This window comes from Vulpes lagopus, chromosome 15 (assembly GCF_018345385.1).
Source record: "Vulpes lagopus strain Blue_001 chromosome 15, ASM1834538v1, whole genome shotgun sequence".
In the NCBI taxonomy this organism is placed as follows: Eukaryota; Metazoa; Chordata; class Mammalia; order Carnivora; family Canidae; genus Vulpes; species Vulpes lagopus.
In genome coordinates this window covers 44,652,903-44,679,713 of record NC_054838.1, presented here as the reverse complement: position 1 = coordinate 44,679,713, position 26,811 = coordinate 44,652,903, and the positions used below count along the sequence as shown (strand labels likewise).

General features: G+C 39.8%; 1 protein-coding gene and 1 non-coding gene across 3 annotated transcripts in view; both read left to right on the top strand.

The window, feature by feature from the left end:
- Window positions 1-26,811, top strand: part of MAML2 (mastermind like transcriptional coactivator 2) — a 345,410-nt gene that overhangs the window by 303,209 nt on the left and 15,390 nt on the right. The window lies entirely within an intron of this gene.
- LOC121476692 lies at window positions 22,596-22,725 on the top strand. The gene has a single exon (XR_005983988.1). It is a non-coding gene; the product is annotated as a small nucleolar RNA SNORA11 (small nucleolar RNA).

Below are 26,811 nucleotides of genomic sequence, written 5' to 3'. Positions count from 1 at the left end.
TTTCTCTCCTTACTCTATTCTGAGCCCATTCCAATCAGGTTTCTATATCTAGATTTCCAATAAAATAGATCTTGTCAAAGTCAGCAGTGCTGTCCTGTTGTCCATTCCTGTCATCAGTTCTCAACTGTCATCCTATATGACTTATCAGCAACTGTCTTGGTCACTCTTTTCTTGACACACTTCCCTCACTTGCCTTTCAGGGCACCACTCTCTCAAGGTCCCAGGTCTCTTCTGCCAGTTTCTTCTTTGTCTACCAGTTCTAAACAATGGGGTTGGAGGGGAGGTCAGTCTTTGGACCTCTGTTCTTCATCTGTACCCACTCCTTAGGTGATGACATGCAAATTCATGGCCTTAAATATCTTCTGTATGCTGAAAACCCCCAAATGTGTATTTTCAGCCTGGATTTCTCTCCTCAACACCAGACTCATATATCAAGTTGCCTACCTGACAGTTACACGTGGTTGTGTTAAGCACCTCAGCCTTGACATATGCCAAGTTAAATTCTTTACTTCCAACCCCCTCTCTATTTGCCTCAAAACCAAAAACAAAGCAAAACTGTTTCAGTCTTCCCCATTTCAGAAAATGATAATGCTATACTTCCCTTGGCTCAGAACAAAAATCTTATAGTTGCCTTTGATGCCATTCTTTCTCTGTCCACATCTAGTCTAGTGGTTAACTTCACTGGCTCTGCCTCTGAATCTGTCTGACATCCAGCCACCACCCACTCCCCATGGCCACCACTCTGGTCCAAACTACTACCTCTTCCCTAAGTTATTCCTACTGCCTTACTGGTCTTCCCACAAAACCACACAAACATAGCTGATAGACCGATTTTTTTTAAAGATTTTATTTATTGATTCATGAGAGACACAGAGAGAGAGAGGCAGAGGCACAGGCAGAAGGAGAAGCAGGCTCCATGCAGGGAGCCCGACACGGGACTCGATCCCAGGTCTCTAGGATCACACCCTGGGCTGAAGGTGGTGCTAAACCACTGAGCTAGGTCTACCCGAATGATTTTTTTTTTAATTTAAATTCAGTTTGCCAACATATACTATAACACCCAGTGTTCATCCCATCAAGTGTCCTCCTCAGTGCCCATCACCCAGTTACCCCATCCTCCTGCCCACCTCCCCTTCTGCAGCCCTTTGTCTCCCAGAGTTAGGAGTCTCTTATGGTTTATCTCCCTCTCTAATTTTTCCCCACTCAGTTTCCCTTTTTTCCCTTATAATCCCTTTCACTATTTCTTATATTCCACATATGAGTGAAATCATATGATGATTGCCTTTCTGACTGACTTACTTCATTCAGATTAATACCTTCCAGTTCCATCCATGTTGAAACACCTGGTAGGTATTCGTCCTTTCTGATGGCTGAGTAATGATCTTTAAAACATAAATTAGATTGTGTCATGTCTCTGCTCAAAATCCTCTAATGTCTTTCCATATCACTCAGAGTAAAAGTTAAAATTCTAACAATTTCATAGAAGGCTCTCCAAGATCTGCCTGCGCCTCCTCCACCACCACCACTCTTCCCTCCTCTGCAGCAGCCACCTTGGTCTGCTGGCCATGCTTCAGACATGCTGAACATGCTCCCACCTCAAGACTTCAGGAATTCCTCCAGCTATAACTTCACTTCAAATGTCATCTTATCCCAAAAGTCTTCTCTGATCACCCTACACCCTCCAGCATAGCCTGTGCCCCAGTCCTGCTCTCTTTCAATACTTATCATTATGTGATATATTACTTATTCATCTGTGTAGTGTCTGTCTTTCTACACTGAAATGTCTACTTCATGAGAACCAGGACTCTGTTTCATTTACTGCTACAACCCCAAAATATGGCAGTAGGAGCTCAAAATATATTTTCTGAAAGGAAAAAAGGAACAAAGAAAGGAGGAGAGGGGGAAGAAAGGGAAGGAGGAAAGAAAGAAGAGAAATCCATTCTCCTATTCTCCTAATCTCAGAGTATGGTTCAGTTTTTAAGAGGTTATTAATTTTTCAGATCAGGGTTTTCATAAACCAAAGCACACCTGTCCATTAACTGGATGTCAATTTACCATTTAGTAACTAAGGGATATTATACAACTTAATTGACTTCTCTAAAAGTCTTATTTTCCTCATCTCTGAATTGGGTGGGGAGTAGGGAGGAATAGTAAAATATACCTCAAAAGATTTGTGAAGATTAAGCAGGGTAATGGCTTTTGATTGCTTAGCAATATGCCTCGGACTTAGCAAGCCCTCGGTACAAGTTGATTATTATTAATACTATTGTGATTGTCCTTACTGGTTACTTCTCATATCTTTCATCTTACTAAATTATTTTTTAAATTACTACAGCTTGGGGTTCCTGGGTGTCTTTGGCTCGAGGTCATGATCCTGGTTCCTGGGATCAAGCCGGCTCAGCTCCCCTGCTTCTCCCTCAGCCTGCCCTTCCCCGTGTGCATGCATGCGTGTTCTTTCTCTCTCTTTCTCTCTCTCATTCAAATAAATAAAATCTTTTTTAAAAGTTACCTAGGATTGCTTTCAGAAATTGTAAATTTTAAATGGTTCCCATGTAGCACAAGGAAGGACAACTGGAAACATTTTGACTGTTTTTTTTCCCACCCCATTCCCCTCGCCCTTTTTTTTTTTTTAAGCTATTTAAACAAATCTTTTCCTTAGAATTTGTGACTCTGCTCTCCCACTCTGTATTCTAATCTCAAAACATTCTAAATCAAGTTTAGTCTTTTCTTCTTTTTTAGTATACTAACAGTGTACAGTGGATGCACTCTTTTCTTTCTCTTCCTAAAGCCCGTTATTCTATGCAAATGCACCGTGAAGGGCATTCTGGGTATCTGTATCAGAATGGACACAAGGATCCCTCTCCTTTTTTCCACAAGCCCTCGTAAAATATCATCAGAGTTACTTACATCCCCACAATTAGTGTTCCTCCGAGAATCTGAGTATCTCTGTCAGGTAGGATGGTACATGCTCCCTCCAGACTCGGGGAGGGCAAGGTTCAAAACACCAGCAAGATCTGGTGTAAAAGGCATGGCAGGGGAGCATCGTGTCTATGGAGGGTCCTGAGTCTGGTGCAAGTGAAACTCTGATAATCCGATCAGCAGGCAGCTACCTGCCCCTGGAAAGAGCAAGGGGGGCCTAGAGCTCTGATCCCCAGAGCTCATCGGCTAGCCTTCTTCTCCCTTCCCCTTCACTCTCTGGCCCCTCCTGTGGGTAGGCAGCATCTGTTCCTAGGTCTCCTCAGGCTGCAGCTCCAGGTGCGGGTAGTAAGTTGAAACACAGGGTGCCTGGGTGGCCCAGTGGTTGAGCATCTGCCTTTGTTTGGATCAGGATGGGATCCCGGGGTCCTGAGATTGAGTCCTGCATTGGGCTCCCCACAGGGAGCCTGCTTCTCCCTCTGCCTGTGTCTCTGCCTCTCTCTCTCTGTGTCTCTCATGAATAAATAAATAAAATCTTTTAAAAAAATTTTTAAAAATGAGTTGAAATATAGCATTTCTTTCTTTTTTTTTTTTTTTTTATTTATTTATTCATGAGAGACACAGAGAGAGAGAGGCAGAGACACAGAGACACAGGCAGAGGGAGAAGCAGGCTCCATGCAGGGAGCCTGATGCGGAACTCAATCCCGGGACTCCAGGATCATGCTCTGGGCCAAAGGCAGGTGCTAAACCACGGAGCCACCCAGGGATCCCCTAGCATTTCTTTAAATGACACTAAGTCTGTCTAAACAGACAGAAACCCAATCTGCAGTACGGATAAGAGCTAATCGTTGGGGGCCAATCAGTTTAAGTAAAATTAACTGTTGAGCAAAAGGACTTTAGAATCAACCTGATGATGTACTTAAAGGCAGCCCTAAATGCCCCATGTATGTGTTCCCTAGGGTCTGCCCACCTCAACCTCCTTTGTTAAGGCTCTGGAAGCCATAAATGTCATCTCTGTGTAGATATCTCCTGATATTTTATTCTTCCTTTTAAATTGTAATGACAGAAGTTAAATAATAACTGACACCAGTATTAACTGAGCCTTGTTAATATGAAGCACTTCATATGCATTATCTCCTATAATCCCTACATTCATGCTCTCCATTTCACTAATGAGAAAAACAGAGATCTTAAGACTTGAGTAACTTGCCCAGGTTTTAAACCGAGCTCTAAGTACAAAATCTACATTCTTAACAGCTATGCCATAACGGCTGCAGAAAATTAACTTCTTTTCCAGTTCACTTTGGCTTATGTCTTCTCTGTAGTATAAGGGTATCTTCTACACATTTTGACGTACAAGGGTCCTAGCTAATGTGCCTCCATGAAATTGGCTTTACTTTTTTTTTTTTCTTTCTTAACACTTTCATGTTATTGTTCTTTGCTCTTCCACACTTATTGGATTGGTTCAGTAGAAAATAAGTCTGCAGCTTCATGCTTTTATTTTAGCTAAGTGAAGTACTGCATTTATGTAAAATTCTTTTTACATACAATATCTAGTATACTAAAGAGGGAATTAAGCATCATACTACTTTTGCAGCGGAGACTGCAGTTCAGAAAAATGAAGCAACTTAATGTCATAGTATTCCAATATCAAATACAGGCCCCTTATATCCAAATTGTATACTCAATGCACTGCTTCCTATTTCCATAGTATGTGCTTGTAGTATATGCCTACCACTGTTTTATAATAAAGACTCTGGCTGAGTTAGTTTTGTTTTATTTATTATATTAATATTATAGTGGGGCTCTGAAGTCAGGGTGCCTGAGTTAAAATTTTGGCTCCATTGCTTACTATCTCAAGGAATTATTAACATTTCTATTAGTTCTCTTGTCTGTAAAATGGGAATAGTAAGGCACCTGGGTGGCTCTGTCTGTTAAGCATCTGCCTTCGGCTCATGTCATGATCTCAGGGTCCTGGGATTGAGCCCCTGTGTTGGGTTCCCAGCTCAGTGGGGAGTCTGCTTCTCCCTCTCCCTCTACCCCTCGTGCTCTCTTTCCCAATCTCTCTCTCTCTCCCCCCCTCTTTCGCTCTCTCTCTCTCTTTCTCAAACAAATAAATAAAATCTTTTTAAGAATGGGAGTACTGGGATCCCTGGGTGGCACAGCGGTTTAGCGCCTGCCTTTGGCCCAGGGCGCGATCCTGGAGACCCGGGATCGAATCCCACGTCGGGCTCCCGGTGCATGGAGCCTGCTTCTCCCTCTGCCTGTGTCTCTGCCTCTCTCTCTCTCTCTCTCTCTCTGTGACTATCATAAATAAATGAAAATTAAAAAAAAAAAAAAGAATGGGAGTACTAATAGGGCTATCCTAGAAGGTTGTTACAGTTATGAAAGATGATGGTGCATAGTGTCCAACACAGTGACTGATGCATAGTGAGTTCCCAATACATGATGCCTATTATGTTACCGATGATGATGACTCAAATAAACATATATTGGAATTTCTTTGAAATTTGCATGCCCATGATTTAGAAATTGCCACCCACGCACAGTTTTAGAGTCCCTTAATTTGTCATTGATTTAGGTATTTGCCCTAAGGTTTTTACATAAGCCCCCCAAAGGTTACAAGCTTAGCTTCTGATGGGAATAAGACTGAGGATGAGGAGACCAGTTGAAGCCAAATATTGTGTTTTAAAAGTAATTTGTGTGAGGTGAAAACAATGTACCCTAACTCCAGAGAAATACAAAACCAGTCAGAGTAGATTATTACAAGTTGTATTGAATTAAAGCCCTCAACTGGTTGGTTTATAAGAATGTAGTGTAAGACCATCTCCAAATCCTTCACAGTTCAGAGTTCACTGTTGTTAGTTTTAAATGTTGATCCCAGAAGGCTCCAGTTAAAAGATGTTCATTTTCTGAATGGGACTTCCTAACCGGCTGCTTTGATCTTAATGTGAGTCAACAACCATTATGTCATCCCCATCCCATACATTTGAGTGAAGAGCTTAGCTACCAGTAATAAGGTGATCTTTTTGTTTATGAAATGTCATTGTCATTTTCCCTTCCTTAGTGAATATAATTTAGTTTTTAAAAAATTACAAATGTACACTAAAATGCTAAACACCCTGGGAGAAGAACATATTTCATATTTGTGGTTGGATTTCATGCTTTAGCTTTTATATTGTAGACATACAAATTGAAATCTTCTTCTTCTTTTTTTTAATTGAAATCTTCTTAAATAACTGAAGACCTGCCATTAGTTGATTGTGACTGGTTTGGAAAGAGAAACTGATAGGTTTCTAAAGAATCCATAGGATTCTTCCCATTTTGGCCATTGTTGTTGTTAGAAGTGATCTTTATTATTGAAAAACAATATATCTGTTGTTAACATAACTGACTTCCCTTGGTAGTTTTGTTGATGTCATGTCCACTAACGCTTGCACCTCACCTCCTAGAAACCTGTGTTTCATGGTGACCCTTTCCTCTTTGCCTGATCTCCTAGTTCATAGGTAACATAGTTATCATCAGTGTTATTTACCAGTCAAAAGAGAAAAAAACAGAACCTTCAAGTCAGTCTATTAAGATGACTATATATACCATCAAATGACCAGCTAAGATGGATAAACAGTACCTAGTCAACTAATTAAAAACACACAACAGAGAGCATTAAATAAAATGATGACAATGTCAGTTAACATTACAAATCTGTTGCTTCATGAAACAGAATTATAGTTATTTGAGAGAGGATTTCTGAAAATATTTGTATTGCTTTTTAAGCATGGAGCTTTGTCAGCAGAGAAGCTATTTTTACGTAGAAACAGTAGTGAAGGTATCTTATGTACACTGCACAACTAAATTATATCAACATCTTGCATTGCTTAAGGAAACAAACAGATTCCAAAGGTTTATTCTAGAAAACAGTGTTTAATCAATTTCTTATACGGTCTTTGAACATAATCTAGTAAGCAGATGCGGAGTTAACGGCTTATTATGTTCTCACTCCCTATATCCATTCAGAGTCTGCCAGGCTCAGAATAAAAGTCAAGACACGTGCGCATAGAAACTCTGTAGATGTTTGTAGCATTTGAAATTAAAATAGTGAGAAGTCTGCCTGGGTGTCCCTTCAGACATGGCACAGTGGAGCACAGGGACAGGAAATATGCCAGACTGCCTCTGCAGGAGGCTGCTGAGAACACGTGCATCAAGGAACAAGGAACTGCTTAATGATTAATCACTGTCAACCTTTGTTCTCGTTAAAGACTTGATTGTCCGACAAGGCTTGTAATGAGGGACTGTTTTGGTGTCTGTTGCTATGAGATTGTGTTCACTGATCCTCCGTTGATGTAAGCCTCTGTTCCCGGTTTGCCCAAGTCGAACAAACTGGAATGAAAATGCTCTCACAGTGCCTGCTAGTGGTGCTTGAAGAAGAGGCTCTGGATATTCTGTTTACCGAATGTTACTCCAGCCTGAAAACAGAGAACAGATATCCAAGAGTTTGGCTCGGCTGACTTCTGGCGTATGAGATTTTAGCAAAATAATTTTGAGACAGTTTAACAATAAAAGAAATCGAGAGAAGTGGATTTTATGGAAGTGCTGACAGACAGACTCCCCCAGCCACCCACACGCACATACACACGGACACCTCTTTTTTCTGACAAACACAGATACTCGGAAAGCAAAATTTAAAGTCATGTTACCCATTCTTTTGCCTTCTATAAATAAAATACTGGATTGTGTTTTGCAAACTGAATCCTTAACCACCAAACCATGTGAGAGGCTGAAGTGTGTGTTGGCATTTTTCTAAAGGCTAAGAAAAAAATCCCACTGTTCTGTCATTGACTAGCTGCAGGCTTATGGACTTTTGTGTAACTGCTTTTGAATCTTAATTTTACTTCTATAAAAAGATCAATGGAACATTTTAAAGGAGAAAAAAATACTATTTTTAAATGTAAGAAATGATTCTTCTTGGTTCATATGACCTTTAAAACCTCTAAGTCTTACAAACGTTACTGCATCATTATCATGAAATTACTTCTAAAATATATCCTTCTGTGGAAATGCTAAAAAATATGGAATAACTAAAACTGTTGGTGATACCAACAGATTATACCTACTACCCCCGCCCCCCGGCCAAAACTATTTTTTTCTTAACAAATAAAGACTGTGATGGTTGTTTAATGTCTGCACACAGCAACTTCTCTCCTGATTTCCATCTTATATAATAACCACTTGTTCAAAATATTATAGGTCCTTCTTTTTGCTCCCTTTTTTTCCCGTTCCTCCAAACTCACCCACAGTATGATCAGAGAAGTTGAGTAGGGGCTGCTGGACCTCTAGCAATCTAAAATAGGGGCCCTCTAGCCTCCTGTGTTCCTTCATAGTCTGCAGATAACTGAGTGTTCCTCTGCACCAGAAATGATTCTGTAAAACCCAGGAAACTGCTTCTCCAGAGTGTCCCCCGCATATAAAGGTAGGTAGGGGCCTGGGAAAGCCCTTTTGGCCCACCCTGGCATCTCTCAGTAGATTTGCTCTAAATTCTCCCAAACAGGAAAACCAGTTTTTACTGAAATCTCAGAATAGAAATCCAGTTTCCTTGGCAAAACAGTCACAGTATATAACCTAGAAACACCAGTTTTCATAGTGTCGCCTCTGCATTTATTATATATGTATCTACATGTGATTAAAGATACAGAATGAGGGCAGCCCGGGTGGCTCAGTGGTTTAGCACCTGCCTTCGGCCTGGGGCGTGATCCTGGAGACCCGGGATCGAGTCCCACATCGGGCTCCCTCCCTGCACAGAGCCTGCTCCTCCCTCTGCCTGTGTCTCTGCCTGTGTGTGTGTGTGTGTGTGTGTGTGTCATGAATAAATAAATAAAATCTTTTTAAAAAAGAGATACAGAATGAGTGGCACCTGGGTGGTTCAAGCAATTAAGCATCTGCCTTCAGCTCAGGTCATGATCCCAGGGTCCTGGGATCAAACCCCACGTGGGGCTCCCTGCTCAGTGGGGAGCCTGCTTCTCCCTTTCTGCCCCTCCTCCTGCTTGTGCTGTCTCTTGCTCTCTCACTCTCTCTTTCCAATAAATAAAATCTTTAAAAAAATAATAAAGATATAGAATGGAAGTGTTCTCTGATCACAGTATTTATCTGCTGAGGTTACAATGAAGGAATACCCTAAATTAAGACAGAAATCAGAAAGTTTACAATGATACCAATAATTATAACTGGCTCGGTCACTTAAGACACAGTGTGCAGTAAGTAGATCATCCCCAATGCTACAAGCTGTTCCCGATTCAGCTCATGGAGCTGCAGCCCTCTAAGGAATATCCTTCACTGAGCCATGCTTTATAAATCCTGGTAGGCTTGATTGTTTTTTTATCCTTGACCGTAGATAGAAACATTAAGGAATACTTGACCATTTTATGAAGGAGAGTCTTGAACAGACATCCTTGGATGTCTAGTGGCTAACCTAAAATCCTGGGGGGAAGGTCACATGGACATAAATCACTCTCTCTACAACAATGTGAATTATTATTTGCATTTAAATAGAAACACTGCAGCCTTCTTTTACTATAATAGATGCTTACAGGTAAATTACCACACTTTTCATGGCTTCCCTAAGAAATGAAGGGATCATATATCAATGCCCCTGTTTTTTTCCCACTCTCTAAAGACCCAGTGTAATAGTAAGTACACAAGCTGGTTCCATTGATATTTACTCGACTAAGTTATTCACCACATACCAACAGCCTCTCTTTGATCTTTCTAAGTAATAAATATGATCAACTCACTAAAATAAGCTATATTATCTAAATTTGTTGCTTTTCCTCCCAAAAGCAGTGATCATCTCACTTGCTTTTATAAACAAAGAGCCAATAAGATCCAAAGATTAATATCTTCTTGGTATGGAAAGCTATATAGTAGGGTATATGGATGAATGCTGTATTACCTGGAAGAAAACCAGGAACCCAGCTGCCAAAAAAAAAAAAAAAAAAAAAAAGATTCAGGTAGAGTAAAAAAAATGTGTGAGAAAAATATTCAGATTTAATTTAGAAACGAAAAGTTTTAGGACTAGGGGTTAGAAGAACTGCTGTACATGAAGAAGGCCATCTTCAGCATTAAGTGGGATATGTATTTGTTTTAAAGCAACTGAATTGCCCTCCCTTTATATGGTTTCTATAGCTGGTCAGGTGTGCATTAACATTATATCTAACTGTGTTATTTTGCTTCTAAAGAGTTCAAAGTATTTTAGCTTAATTAACCCTCAAAATACTGATTAATTTAATCGCCTTTCTAAAGTGGAATACTAATGCTTGTCCAATACCTTGAAAAACGCAACTTTGAAAAATGATACTAGATTTTAAGTGGTATCAATACTGCTATGTCTGTAGGGAGAAAACTGAAATTAAGAGCCAGCAAAGATTGGGGTTTCTTGGGTGGCTCAGTCAGTTAAGCATCTGCCTTTGGCTCAGGTCATGATCTCAGGGTCCTGGGATCAAGCCCCATGTGGGGCTTCCTGCTCAGTGGAGAGTCTGCTTCTCCCTCTCCCTCTGCCTTTCCCCCTGCTTGTGCTCCCTTGCACTCATTCTCTCTCTCAAGTTAAAAAAAAAAAAAAAGACCTGGCAAGGATTAAATAAATATGGTGAACTTCAACTAAAAGTCTATCAGGTAAATCAGGTGCCTAGAAAAGATAATCAGGCTGTGTCTTACCAAAAACAACTGCTTGATTCAGTTAATTTGTTTAGTTAGGTAACATTTTCAAGCCAATTATTTGGTAATACTGTACGCAAAGAAGATAGTTGTCTGGTTTTAAGTCTCCACCATATCCAGTATTGTGACTTGGCCCACATTCTCTTAAGTTTATGAACAGGCTGGAAATTTTACAAATTATTTTTGTGGGCTTTTTTTTCTTATGTGGATGGCTAGATAATATTTTTAAATTATGAAAGGAATCCAACTGGCTCAAATTTAGTCACAGTTTTGATTTAAATATTCAGAAATGCTCAGATATATACTAAATGAACTGTTATTCGGATGCTGCCAGCAGCTGAAGAGCTTTTGCAGTCCCAGATGTATATCCTTTTAAGAAGTACCACATGGATCTGGAAAACACAAAACAATGTAAACACTGGTAACTGTACAATGTATCGGTCTCCCCTCATGCATTCTCTCCTGATCAGTCTTAGGAACATAAGCCACAAATGTTTACCCAATTGAAAAATCACTGGACAGCTATGTTCAAATCAGGGAACTGTTTCCAGTTACAAGTAACAGAATCCAATACAATCAACCTACCCGAATTGCTGAGAAAAAAAAAACTTTAAAAGTTCATAAAACTCTGTATGTTCTAAATTTAAGTTCAAGGTCTTAATTAGAAGCAAAAAGACATGTATAGAGTCTTGAATTGACAAATAATAATAAATATTCTCAGGTGAGGCATTTTATATGATATTTGACATTGATTCTTGTTATTTCATTGAGAACTTTTGATATATATATGCTCCTTTTTAATAAAACCTACATAATTGCAAATCATGTTATAGATGAAGTTTATCTGATTTTCAAGCAATTGCTTATTATTTATGTAACAACAGATATATTCCAGGTTCTATTTTATGTTAGTCTTATGTGTGGTAGTAGACATGCATAGATGAATATGAAAGTCCATGTTCTTGGAGTAATAATAATGTAGTAAGAGAAAAGATACATGTAAATAAATGACTAATATATTCTGTAAAGAAGATAAATACAAAATGTGATTAGCACTCGAGCAATACCAGCCACCTATGTTGGACAGTGCCAAGATAGATCTGTCTTATTCTGAATTCTCTATTCAGATGAATTGATATAAAGAGCTTATGAACCCAAAGTTATAATAGAAATCCTTGTAGATGACAAAATGTCATAAATTGTCGATATCTAAAAATATTCTAGTAGTCTCCACCATCTTGTAATCCAAACAGACATGGAGAAGCTAAAATACTGTGTGTGTGTGTGTGTGTGTGTGTGTGTGTGTGTGTTTAAGACATCCCTAATCTTTTTACTCAACATAATCAATAAAATTTTTAGGTAGCTTCTTTCTGTATTTATAACCATAAAGTGACAGCAAATCTGGTAATAGTTGTACAGCTGATTTGATAATGTAGACAGATAATCAAACCAAAGAAAGTTGACCTTCCTCTTTCTTTTCCACAGTGGACTTTTCACTTAAGGTTATCATTTTTCTAAAACATTATTTTGGTACTCCGCAGATCAAAATGTGTTTGTATAGTTTGCATAAATAAGATTTGGTAAATAACCTGATTTTCTGGGACTTGATCCAAATGAAACCTCTAATCTTTTGAAGTTCATCCCCTAGTGATTCTTAGGGAGAACTCAGTTTTTTTGAAGTCCCACTGAAGTATTTAGTGGCTTCCTTTGCTAATCCAAGGGAGACGTCAGGGCTACATTTAACAGAGAACAGATGGCTCCTTTGTAAATGTCCTTTGTGGTCATGATAATAATACATTCAAAAATAGCTAATCATGTTGCATTAGAGTAGATGGACACATTTGAAGATATTGGCCACAGTCAGTATATTGTGTCAGTGCATCCAGATTTCTATGTTTACTAGATAACCTGCAATCACCGAAGTATTCTCTCATTTGTCTTAAGAGGAATGTGTCAGAATATGTGGGCTACTTTGTAGGTTAATATATTTTGTATATTTTAGAATAGAATGGATATTCAAAGCATAAAAATAGGGGCACCTGCCTGGCTCAGTGGTTGAGCATCTGCCTTCAGCCCAGGTTGTGATCCTGGGGTCCCAGGATGGAGTCCCACATCGGGGTCCCTGCAGGGACCCTGCTTCTCCCTCTGCCCCTGTCTCTGCTTCTCTCTGTGTGTCTTTGGTGAGTAACTAAAATCTTGAGAAAAAAAAAAAAGCATAGAAATTACCTCTAGCAAAATGTTTTGTAGATTTGTTTTGTTTTTTTTTTACAGAATCAGGAAAAAAAACAGACTTTTTACAGAGTCAGATCAGAAAAGTGCCTTCCATACTGAAGTACATGAACAAATCCAGAATGAAGTTTGAATTTTCTCAACATTCCCATCCCCAAGCCTCATTTTTCTTTTCTTTTCTTTTCTTTTCTTTTCTTTTCTTTTCTTTTCTTTTCTTTTTTTTTTTTTTTACCTCAGTCATTTCAGAAGAAAATAACCAGTGTGATTTCCTGCTCCTCACCCCCAACCAGATCAATGGAGTATTTGTATATTATGGTGGCAAAACCACTGCATGTCGTATTCTTAAGTTGCATTGTAGACTCAATGAAAAAGAGAAATTGAATTATTTCATTACAATGGTATTTATTGTTAGATTGATTCAATAAAAATGGAATTTCAACAATTCTAGCACTAAGAAGAAATTTAGAGATTATAATCTAACTTCCATATCTTAACATTGAAGAAAATAAGGCCTAGGAAGGTTAAAAGAGAAGACTATAAAATTATTAAGGTTCACAGGTCACATGAACCAGATTCCTACAAGAATTAATGAAATAATGTCAGTGTGTGTAAGAAAAATAAGGAAAACTTGTCAAAGAAAACCATAGTTTAAAATAAATGCTAGCTTTTCTTGCTTACCTCCTATGAGCCAAATACCACCGCATATTTTACCTACTTAATTGTGTTCAAGTCATACAGCAATTATATGAGGAACACAGTATCATTTGCCCCTTGAGAGAAGAAAGTGAGACATAGAGACTTTTATAACTTGCCCAAGAACAATTAGTAGGTCATGGAGGAAAATTTTAAACTAGGAATTTTGACTACAAAGGTTACATTTTTCATTATTATAGTATTTTGTATATGATACCACAAGAGACATGTGAGAATTTTCTTAGATTTCTCACTTCTCTATCTTAAAGAGATAAGAAGCTAAGGGTAGTCTATAAAATTTTCATTAAAATGAAATTCTAGAGTCAAAATTCTGTTATTTTTAGAAATTATTTTCAAAGGAAAAATCTTATGTTCCTTCCCAAGTACTAGACGGCACCTATGGAAATCAATTTTTAAAATTTCCAGATTTAGGGGGACTGAGGTGGCTCAGTGGTTGAGCATTTGCCTTTGACTCAGGGCATGATCCCGGGGTCCTGGGATAGAGTCCTACATCCGGATCTCTGCCGGGAGCCTGCTTCTCCCTCTGCCTGTATCTCTGCCTCTCTGTGTGTGTCTCTCATGAATAGATAAATAAAATCTTTAAAAATAATAAACAGGGAAGCCCAGGTGGCTCAGCAGTTTAGTGCCGCCTTCAGCCCAGGGCATGATCCTGGAGACTAGGGATCGAATCCTATGTCGGGCTCCCTACTTGGAGCCTGCTTCTCCCTCTGTGTGTGTCTGTCCTCTCTCTCTCTATCTCTGTGTGTGTCTCTCATGAATAAATAAATAAAATCCTTAAAAAATAATAAAATAAATTAAAAATAAAAATAATAAATAAATATTTCAGATTTACTTTGTGTATAATTTGAACATCATTTTGATTTAAGAACCAGCCCTTTAAACAGTATTTCCTTCCTTTCTGAACTGTGGTGTCATTTACCCCTTCTTCCTCCTCCGTTACTACTTGTTACTGGATTGCCTTCACTTTTGATGAGAACAGAAAATGTTGATATTTATCTAATCCCAAACCATTTGGGAAGGTGTTAATCTTCCCAAATACTTCCCAAATACTTCTATAGGAAAAGCACAATTTTAGGATATAAAACCAGCTCCTCCTGTATGTCCCTTTGAAATGAATGTTTTTGTACAGAGGAGTTAGAAGCCTAATATAGTTACACATTATACCAAAGGGAGAAGAGGAAGGGATTAATATCAACAAGAGTTATAAAATAAGCTGAACAAAAGATAAAATTACCCCTAAACACAATTTCCTAATCTTGTTTTAATTGGTGGAGGCAGTGGTGAAATGCTTAGCTACTGGGAAGCTCAAGTGACTGAGTACATCTCTGGATAATTATTGCTTGCTGGTTTATTGCTGGTATTATTACAAGCAGCATGCTGTCCTCACTATCTGATGATCAGAAATTACATTTTGTTTAGTCCAGTACCTTAATGTGTGTGTGTATTTAATATTCAGTAAATATCAGATTTGTGTAAGAGGAGATAGTAACATTTATTTCGACTCTTGCATACGGATACTACTGTACTAAGCATTTCACTTACTTTATCCCATTTGTTGAGGTAATATTGAGGAAAATATTATTATCCTCATTCAAGTTGGAAAAAAGCAGAGCTGGGTTTTGAAGCCATTCTGCCTGACACCAGAAACCACTTTTCACTATTGTTGCCTACCCACTCAAATTGCTCTTAGAACAGAGGGATATTTTAAAAATATTTTGCCAATTACCTTGTCTTAGTAAGCCTTTAATGTTCTTTGCATTTTAAGGGCATATGTTTAAAAAAAGACAAATTTCTTTCTTTTTTAAGATTTTATTTATTTATTCATGAGAGACACAGAGAAAGAGGCAGAGACATAGACAGAAGGAGAAGCAGGCTCCCTGCAGGGAGCCCGATGTTGAACTCGATCCCAGGACCCGGGATCAGGACCTGAGCCAAAGGCAGACACTCAACCACTGAGCCACCCAGGTGTCCCAAAAAAGACAAATTTCTTAACCTAGCTCCTCATCTTAAAATGGGAATCATAATTAAAACAATTATTGAGGAGATTAAATGAGATAATATGTGTCAAGCCCTCAACACAGGGCCTGGTATATAGCTTTCAAAAAATGATAACTAAAAAAAAAAATGATAACTATTGGTAGACATAGTATTTCAGTGATGTGCCTTCTTTCTGCTTCCAACGTATCTACTACCCATCATCATCATCATCATCATGTTCTCCACCATCACTCAACACTAACTCTTTTTCTTTCTTAAACATCCTTTATGCTCTGGGCCATTCTAAAGTGGTACACTCACAAAACCAACACTGGATTTAACAGTGTTGCTAAACCTTTGCCTCTCTGTCCTACATTACATTTTGCCTTTGAAAAGAGCTAGCATTTTGATCCCATGTGCCTGACAGCAGAAAGTTCTGACCCCTTTTTCTACTTTACATGGCTTCTTCATTTACCTATGTATTTAGTTATTAAAAAAGAGAAAAAAGGCATGTATGGAGGGTTTGCCGTATACTGGGAAAAACAAGATGAACATCCCAGCCTTCCAAGCCCTTCTAATGGGAGGAAGATATAAGCAAACAAGAGTTGTGGTACAGAGTAAAAAATGATCTCTAATGAGCCAATACCAACTGTTAATGGAAGCACAGAAGAGGGCCACTGAACAAAGCTGGGAGGCCAGAGAAGATTTCACGAAAAATGACATTTGAACTGAGCCTAGAAAGAATAAGTAATTCCTAGGTAGGAAGGAGCAGGGAAGATGGCTCCAGGCAGAGATATTATGAGCAAATGCAAAAATGTGGAGAGGAGAAGAAGCTCTGTGAGTTTGAAGAATTACGAGTAGGTTAGTATCACGCTAGGATAGAGCGACGAAAGTATGTGTTGAGAGGTGAAACTGGAGAAAAGTACAGAGGCTAGATCACAGAGGGCCTTACACAACATTTTCAGGAGCTAGGACTTAATTCCAAAGGCCAAGAGGAGCCATGGATAGTTTTAAGCTGGGAGTGCAGTATAGAGGACGTACCCAAGTGGAAAATCATTTCATTACTTTCATAAACATGAACATTGGAGCGGTAGGAGATGGAGTTCTCAACCTGAGGTCAATGGATGGTCTGTGGATGTTTAGAAAATTTGTAAACTCCCTGAAAATGTAGACAAAATTGTTAGTTATATGTATGCTTGTGAGAGTCCATAGCTTTGTGAAACCCTCAAAAAGCAGTGTTATCCAAAGAAAAGTTGGTAACCACTGCTCTAGGGACGGAAAGCTAAAAGCTAACTTACAGAGCAGAAACTTCAGGTCTGCCACAAAGAGCCCTTCTAAAGTTGAAGAGTTTCTCTTTTAAGAAAAACTTCTCATTCCTTCCCCTGAGTTACCAAACTCTTCCCACTCCACCCTGACCCACTGACGTTTTGTTCCTGGCCACTCTCCCACCTAAATGCCGCTGCCTCGCTCATGGAACTGGTCTTCTGTGCCAACCCATAATAAGTGTCCACCCCAGAGGCTAAGAATAGATACAGTGTCCTGGTGACTTGAAAATTAGGTAACATCTGAAGGATGAATTCTACAGTGACCACAAAATTCATCCTAATCATTTGAATCAAGCAGATTATAAATACATGATCAGGATCTCCCTGCAGGGGAAAGGAAAAGGTTCTGAGCATGCAAAGAAAAATGCTCTATTAAATGGAAAGAAAAAGCATACTCTTCATAATTGCAAAGGACAAAGGACAATACTAATCTGAATCCAAAGTTCTGTGTTTGCATACAACACCTTTCCACATTTTGCCCACCCCACCCCTTACCCCCAACAAGCTAGTTCCATCAGACAAGCTACAGTCCTCTTAAGCACATAGATTTTCTTCCATGGATCTCTCAAGATGTTTTCCTGGACTTGGATTATGTGTTCTTCATCTTTTAGTTAGGTCTCTGACCTCGTGCAGGTCATTTTTGCTAACCTTTCTGGGCAGTGTCTTCATCTGTAGAGATGAAGTCAGGTGAAAGATCTGTTGCTTTTCAGTTCACACAGTTTGTAATGGTGCTGGCATGGAGGGTGGGTGTAAACAGATCTTGTGATAGCTATTTCTCATTCCCCACTTACCAGTCCCTTCTGAGGACTGCTGGCTACTTTTTTTAAGGCATTTTATCAATTTTGTATCAGTATTCCATGGCCGGCACAGCCAAATAGAGCAAGGGTCAGAAAACTTTTTCCATTAAGGGCCAGATAGTAAATATTTTAGGCTCTGTGAGCTACAAGGTCTCCTTCAAAGCTCTTCACTCTTTTGTGGTCGTGTGAATGCATGTGCACGGCTGTGTTCAGTAGAACTGTGTTTACCAAAAAAGGTGACAACCTGGGTTTGTCTAGTCGTGCCACAGTTTACCGGCCCTTGAAATGGAAGACGGTGGGGGGATCCCTGGGTGGCTCAGCGGTTAAGCGTCTGCCGTCGGCCCAGGGCATGATCCTGGAATCCCGGGATTGAGTCCCACGTCAGGCTCCCTGCATGGAGCCTGCTTCTCCCTCTGCCTGTGTCTCTGCCTCTTTCTCTCTCTCTCCCTCCCTCTCTCTCGCTCTTGCTCTCACTCTCTCTCTCATGATTAAAATCTTTCAACATAAAAAAGAAGAAAAGAAATGGAAGACAGGCAGCCTGAGGACAGGAGTCTTCAAACTTTCAGTTTGAAAGTTATTTCCTGGACAGTTTCCTGGAAATTGTTTTGTTGTTGTTGTCATCCTTATCATTACTGCTGTGTCAAACAAGAACTGTTCAATTATTTTAGCCACACACAGCCACCTCACTGTTTGTGCCCCAAATGAATAACTTAGTGGGGCTGCCAGCTTGCGGGGACTCTGCAGCAGTTAAGGCAACTTGTTTCTCAGGCACAGAGATAGATAAATGGCTTCATAAGTAGACAGTTCAGAAGATGAATAGCCTAGAGGAACAATTGAGCAGTTAGTTCATTGAGACAGGGAAAGAAGAGGGAAAGAGAGAACTCAGGGGGGAGGGAGAAAGATTGATTGAATAGCAAACCAGTTTATGAGATCTGCTGTACAAACTTGCCCAGCTGGGTACTTTATCTTGAATTTGTTTTGCAAATTGCAGATGCCTAGCTCTGGAAGCCAAGAAAAAGAAAGGGCAGTCATCCCACGCCAAAATTCTCTCATGGATCCCAAGTAGCATACATTACTTCATTTTTTGTAGGGGAAAAAGATCATTATATATCCCCCTTCCAAAAGTAAGAAAAACAGAGAGCTATTTTACCCAGATGCCCAAAAGAAGACAAATATTTTTAAGAGTGTTATTTTTTTTAATATTAAGAGAACAATACTCCCCTAATAACTTTGCTTGCTTTGTGAAACTATGTCACACTTCCAGTCCACAAAACTATTTTAACAGTAAAAATGGCTAACATCAATGAATCTTAATATTTCAACATACTTCAATGAAACCAGGGATATTTTTCTTTGATGATTTAGGACATGTCTAATTGGACCCTATTCTACCTTTTGCTGAAATCAATCCTGCTTGATAGAGCCTTTGCATTCCACTAAATGAAAGAAAGAAGTAATCACAGCATTTTTATTAGTTAACATCTTTTTAAAAGATCTCTTACATATAAGTGTGACGTAGCATATATAGACATTTTAGCAAAGTAAGACCCAGTGGCCCGGCCTGTCCTCTGATGTTTAGTACTAAGAGTTACAAGACTTTTTTTTTTAAGATTTTATTTATTTTATTTATTTATTCATAAGAGACACACAGAGAGAAAGACATAGGCAGAGGGAGAAGCAGGCTGCCTGCAAGGAGCTTGATGTGGGACTCAATCCCAGGACTCGGATCACAGCCTGAGCCAAAGGCAGATGCTCAACCACTAAGCCACTAGGTGCCCCTCAAGACTTTTTTAATATAGTCTCTTTAAATTTTTATCCCTGAATTTTAAAGAAGAGGCTTTGGTGAATGAGCTCCTAGGGCTAGAATAGTGGAATTTATTTCTAATTGTAGAATTTGGACATTTTTTCAAAAGGACTTCAACCTGGCTTTAAGAGAAATAGAGTTAATAACAGGAAGAAGTAATTTGCCCCCTAAAGAAAAGGGTGCCCATTTACAAGATTTCAAGTGTCTCCTTAATTTTCTATCAGATCTTATAGACATAGTTTACCTCCTTCCTGAGTTAGTGCTTCCCATACAAATCCATGAATAAGATACTAAGCCAACAAATAACAAATTTGGGAACACATTCCTTTACCATGTTTTCCATGCATTAAAACACGCTTCCAGCTTCCTGTGAATGTGAATCAACCTTACATACTGCCATTTACTCATGAGCATGTTTGTCTTTGGCAAACAGGTTTGGTGATCACATATATGATGTACCAATGATTTTCTAACATCCTTGAGACCATTCTGGAAGATAGATTTTCTGTAAGTATCCCAGATAGAAAACTTCAAAGTACAGACAAGCTGCAGGGTTTTTCAATAGGTTGCATGGACTCTGATCCCCAAGGCCTAGAAGAATGCATAATGCATAGTAGATGCTCAACAAATATTTGTTGAATAACTGAATCAGGTAGAGTGAAGGTAGTAATTCTAAAGACATAGCTTAATTATTGGCAGAACTTTATTAGAAGAATACAGATATGCTTTCATTGGCCTGGCCATCCCGTGCTGGATTAAAAGAAGGATCAAGAAGCTTTAACCATATCTCAGCACTGGCATACTACTCTAACTCAGTGGCTTAACTACTAATACTATAACAGGACTTTAAACTCTCATACATACACACACACACACACACACACACAAATGTGAAAAACTGTAAGTGCATATTAAATGCAAATTTATATCAATCCAGGAGAATAGGATCAGAAGCCTATTTTGTAGGTTAGCATCAAATACTGTAATTTTATTGGTAGAAAGAGAAAATACACACACACATAAAATGAAAGATCATTAAAGTTCATGATTTTAACCAATCATATGGCTATTATTAGCTGCCAAATCAGCCTTTAACTCTAGTTTCTCTAGAAAATTGGGTTTTCTGTCATGTAAAAGACTGCATTGATAGAAATGACCTAATTCATTTGCAATCACACACACACACACACACACACACACACACACTTTCTTTCATCTACAGGCTTAGGATGTGCCATCCTAAGCTTGTGTCTTCAAAAGCTCTTAGGAGACAATGAGTGTTGAAATAGAAAGAGATTGATTTCTATTAGGCCAGGTTCTCCATGGGCTGAATGGAAGGCAAAGAGTGAGGCTGAATATGCAAATCAAAGCCAACGCATCAGAGCAGATTTTTCTTTCAAAATATTTTATGTAATAAGGTTTGCACAACATCTTGGCAATGACAGCAAGCCTGTGTAAGAAGGTGTTTCGAGTTTCACTGCTAACATAAGGGCAAAAAAAATGTAGCAGCAGCCAACTATTACTTCAATCCTGACATGAAAGAATGTATATGGCAGAGTATGTGGTAAAGCCCATTGGCCAGAAGCTACAAGGCTTAAAAACTCTGTACAAAATTCCAAAAGAGAGCTTATCTCTTATTTATATGCTTTGGTATTGTGGAGGAATGAAACTAAATTTTGCACAGTCCATCTGTTTGATTAGAGAGAGAAAGAGAGTTACATTTTCTTGGTATGCAGATCTTTTTTTTTTTTAAGGTTTATTTTTTTTATTTTTTTATTTTTTAAAGATTTTATTTTATTTATTCATAGAGACAGACAGAGAGAGTGAGGCAGAGACACAGGCAGAGGGAGAAGCAGGCACCACACAGAGAGCCTGATGTGGGGGACTCGATCCCGGGTCTCCAGGATCACGGCCTGGGCTGCAGGCGGCGCTAAACAGCTGCGCCACTGGGGCTGCCCTTGGTATGCAGATCTTTTATAAATTTTAGAGGAGGCTAGGTTTCCAAATTTCCCTGGGAATTATTTTGAAGTTCACCAATTTTGCCAATGCTAAGCACTCTGCCCACCTCTTACTCTTCATTTTTTCTTTCTAAATAATTTTTTTAATCTCCAGAAAATAGAAAACTGCGTAGCATATAATAGATACTCAATAAAATTGTTGACTTCATTAATGGACGGATGGATGCACAGGTGCACTAATTACTAATGCACTAGATTAGGCATTAGAAGATCTGGATTTTATTTTATTTTATTTTTAAAGATGTTATTTATTTATCGTGAGAGACACAGACAGAGGCAGAGACATAGGCAGAGGGAGAAGCAGGCTCCTCACAGGGAGCTCGATGTGGGACTCGATCCCAGAACTCCAGAAGATCTAGATTTTAATCTTAAAGCACCAGTAGATATCATACCACCTAATGGAAATTGTTATGCATGCTATTTACTGCAGTAACTTTGAGTGAGGATGTACGTGGGGATGTGATGTGTGTATCTTAGACTCCTAGATCAACTATAAGCCAGAGATCTTTTTTTAAGGATTTTTAAGGATAGATTTATTTATTTATTTATTTATTTATTTATTTATTTATTTAAGACAGACAGAGAGAGGGCGGGGGGCAGAGACACGAGGCAGAGGGAGAAGCAGACTCCATACAGGGAGCCTGATGTGAGACTCCATCCCAGGACCACGGGATCATGCCCTGAGTCAAAGGCTCAACCGCTGAGCCACCCAGGTGTCCCCAAGCCAGAGTTCTTAATCTCAAATGCCTACATGAACCAGGCAAGTAATAGAAATGAGGGAAATGGGTAGATATAATAAAATAAGAAATAGTGGGGACTGTGGCCCACTGGAGGGCAAAGCTTGTGTTTAAAATATGATGGGAGGGATCCCTGGGTGGCGCAGCGGTTTGGCGCCTGCCTTTGGCCCAGGGCGCGATCCTGGAGACCCGGGATCGAATCCCACATCAGGCTCCCAGTGCATGGAGCCTGCTTCTTCCTCCGCCTGTGTCTCTGCCTCTCTCTCTCTCTCTCTGTGACTATCATAAATAAATAAAAATAAATTAAAATAAATAAAATAAAATTTAAAAAAAAATAAAATAAAATAAAATAAAATAAAATATGATGGGAGCATGGGGTGTGCTCAGAGCAGGGAGCCTGAAGAAATGGCTCCTCTGTTTATAACACACCCAAGAGGAATCTGGGTTTGTTGTGACAAGAGGCACAAAATGTGTGGCCTTCCTATGAACAGACACCCTACACGTGTCCCACCTTGCATCTCCACATGTCTTCTGGATAGGACCAACAGCCTAAGGCTTTGTAGGCCTCAATCCTGGAGGCAGAAATCCTGGGAGTTGAGGCATGGGTAAGGTCCAAGACAGCCCACCCCTATCCCCCACCCTGTGCAGGAACTGGGCTACAGCACTGGGACTGGAAAGGGGCCACCTGGAGCCAGTGGTGCAACAACAGATCTGCCTGGCTGGAAGCAAATGTTTATCATCCTCTCACACTGAGATACCTGGAATAAGAAGATTCCCAGTAGCAGCCCACCCAACTATGAATTCCTCTAGGGCCTGTGAGCCCTCCACAAGACCAGCAAGATGAACGTGCTGAGATTCATCACCCAGAATCAGGACTGAGACCTCCAGAAGTGGAAGGCTCATTTATTGGAGGCTGTGGATGATTCCTTCAAGGCAATAGATGTGGAAATGGCTGAGGCACATGCCAGGGCCAAGATGAGGGCCCAGATGAACATTGAGGATGAAGCTCTGATTGGATGGTTGGAGCTGGGATGACATATGGGTGTAGCTTCTGACCTGGTAGGATGACAGAGATTTTAGCAGTCACTGGGCTAGGATTCTCTTGGCTCCTGGGCCAGATACCATCAGTACATTCTGAATGGCAACCATGCCAAAAGGAGAGCTGCTTGGAGAGCTGGTATTAGCAGTGGCACCAGTGGTGTGGCCAACACCAGCTCCACCCTCCAGACCTGAAATGCTGCCAGGACAAGAACAACAACTTCTCCTGGATCCAACAGTTATGATCCAAAACTAGATCCAAAACTCACCATACCAGAGTACCTCCTCAGATCCCTTCTTACCACAGTACTTCTACCTGCCTATCCAGGATGGCACACAAGATGAAACTGGCTTTGCCCTTCCTGTGTTCATTGTGTGCTTTTGTCCTGTTTTCATGTTTTTGCTATCAGTCTTACATTAACGTTGCAAAATTTTTTAAAAAGGTAAAATAAGGGATCCCTGGGTGGCACAGCGTTTTAGCGCCTGCCTTTGGCCCGGGGCGCGATCCTGGAGACCCGGGATCGAATCCCACGTTGGGCTCCCGGTGCATGGAGCCTGCTTCTCCTTCTGCCTGTGTCTCTGCCTCTCTCTCTCTCTCTCTCTCTCTCTCTCTCTCTGTGTGACTATCATAAATAAATAAATAAAAAATTTTAAAAAAAAGGTAAAATAAAATATAGGAGCAAAACATGCCACATCTATGATCCAGGTACACTTACAGTGTAAGCATCTTCACAAAAAAAAATTTTTTTTTTAAGATTGTATTTATTTAATCCTGACAGACACAGAGAGAGAGAGAGACAGGCAGAGACACAGGCAGAGGGAGAAGCAGGCTCCATGTAGGGAGCCCGACATGGGACCTAATCCCGGGTCTTCAGGATCACACCTGGGGCCAAAGGTGGCGCCAAACCACCGGGCCATCAGGGCTGCCACAAACAATGGTATCTCTGCCATTTACAAAATAATAAAGAAATAAGAAAAATACTAATTGCTAAAATTTAATCAAGTACCTACAGAGTGCCTAGAACTGCTCTAAATTTCATCTGATTTAATTTTATGTCATTAATGTAATTACTTCTACTTTACAAATGAAGAAATTAAGGTGTAATACTTAGTCAATGCATATTGTCTGCTCTATTAATAAATAATCGGATATTAAGAAATAAAAGCAAGCACAGAAAAAAACAAAGTCTTAGGGCCCTGAACCAAGCCTCTAACCCTGGATGAAAGCAGCATCCTCCAAAGGACTTTCCATCAGAGAATGGCTCTCCGCTCCTCTTCCGACATCTCCAGGTAGGAGGATGAAGATCATTCTCTGGGCCCATCAGTAGCTCACTCTCCACAATGTAACGGAAACCTCTGCATTTCTGATAGAGTCCACACAGAACAGCTTTGTGCAATCTGGAAGGCCTATCTCCCTTACTTCCCAGTAAACAAACAAAACAGACTCTTGCTCCTGTGTGTTGAAATAACTCTAACAATTATGAGCAGCTGTCCTTATTAAGTGCTACTTCTGTGCTTAGTATTATTGGCATTGTATTATTTCCTCTCATTCTCACAGGGACCTCATGGAGTCAGTTCTGGTGCCCATTTTACAGATAAGGATACTGAGGCTCATAGAGGTAAATTAACTTCTCTGAGATCACACAGCTAATAAGTGCAGAAACTGGGATACGACTTAAAGCAGGCTTATCTGCAGAGCTCATGATCTTGCATACTGTGTGACCATGCCCACATCTCTAGTGGCTTGTAGGACATGTAGGGGTGAACTTTCTTCTCCAAGAACCAAGATGGATTTAACTTGGAGAGAACTGACTGGGCATTGCGTGCAGAAGTGTTGGAGAATGGCTATTTAAAGCCACACGGAGGATGTGCCTGCCTCAGAGCTCCCGTTATTTTTAGTTAACTGGTGAGGAGGACTGCCCCCCTCCCAGACCCTACAGCCTGCCCTTCTCCCCAACACACTCCCTTCCACATGCCTGTTGGAGGGTACTCATCTCTGCAGAATGTGCTCAATCCACACGTGCTCCATGGGCAGGTGGGTTTGCACAGCCCCAAAGTAGAAGCATCTTTTTCCCTCAACACTTCTCATCTTAGCTGAGAGACAATAGGTATGGTGATTGAGAAATAGAATTCTGGAGTCAGGCAGACCTGGCTTCCAGTCTTCCATCTGGGCGATGTCTGAGTTCAGGTTTCTCATCTGCAAATTTCAGATGATACTACTAGTTGTCGCTCATCATTTCGTTGGGAGGATTCAATGTGGTAAATCATGTGACACGTTGAGGACAGTGCCTGGCCTGTAATAAGGCTCAGTGCCTGGGCATCTTTAGGATTATTTTGTATCCCTTTGCTTTTGAGGTATTTGGTGAGCTCTGTAGCCCCAGAGACTACAGACACAAGGCCATACTTCCTGTTTCTCCAGGCTGTGGACTGGTAGCATTTTTTTTTTTTTTTTTTTTTAGTTTAGTAGATAGCTAAAGAAAGCAAAATGAGATAAAAGGGAAGAGACTTTTCACAAATAGAGTATGTATGACTGCTTATGAGGCATCATAAGTGTTGCCTTATCTTTTTAATCTCTGGTAATTTCACACAGTCCAGATGGAGAATGGATTTTATTGCTTCCATAATCCAATGTTTCTCAAAGAGCATACCCTGAACCAATGAGTAGATTTGGTAGTAGTAGTAGAATTACCTGACCAGGGACCCAGTCTATAGTCTCAGAATTTCTGGAGCAAGTCCAGAGCATCGGTTTCCCCAGTGAATATCATCAAAGAGGAACCTTTGACTTTGTACTTGTATCATATCTAAGACTTGATTCTGTATTTTCTTCTATTTTTCTACGTAAGCATGTGATTTCTTCCTTAATTAGATACATTCTTCAAGGTGGGAAGAGTTCTTGTATCCCCAACAATGTGTACAGCTAGAATTTTCTTGTAAATCCAGCAGTGTACAAGCCTAAACACATCATTGGGAACTCATGAAAACATTTTGCTAGGTTTAAGCTTTCTTCTCTACAAGGTCCTGACATGTCAGTGCCTTAAAATTGGTAGAGCCTTGGAGTTATAATGGCAATTCACTGATACCCAATATTACTAATATACAATGTTGAGTTTTTTATCAATACTTTATCATTGTTGGTTTGGTGTTCTTTTGCTGATTGATAGATAGATTGGAATTCCTGACTTACTGACCAGAGAGCAAAACTAACAAGTCTCTGAAAAGTGAAGTCCCTTCCAAGTTTCCAAAACAGAAACTCACAGGCCTTCCCGACTTATCACTGAAAGCTGGGCCCCTTCTGACCAAAGTTGTTATTCAACTTATAAACATATGCACTGAAACATAATTTTTGTTGCAGGATCAGCAATGATATGTGCTAACTTTAAGGAAAAGGAAGAACTTGTTACTTTATGATGTGTTTGTTCCTGAGCAATTGAGAGGTTTGCCATATGTTTTTGTGGTCGTTTTCTTTGAGGTTCCATAAACACCTTCTGGAATGTGGAGGTTCCACCATCAGAGTCATATGGGAGCTTTTCCAGTGCCCTAATGTCATTAACC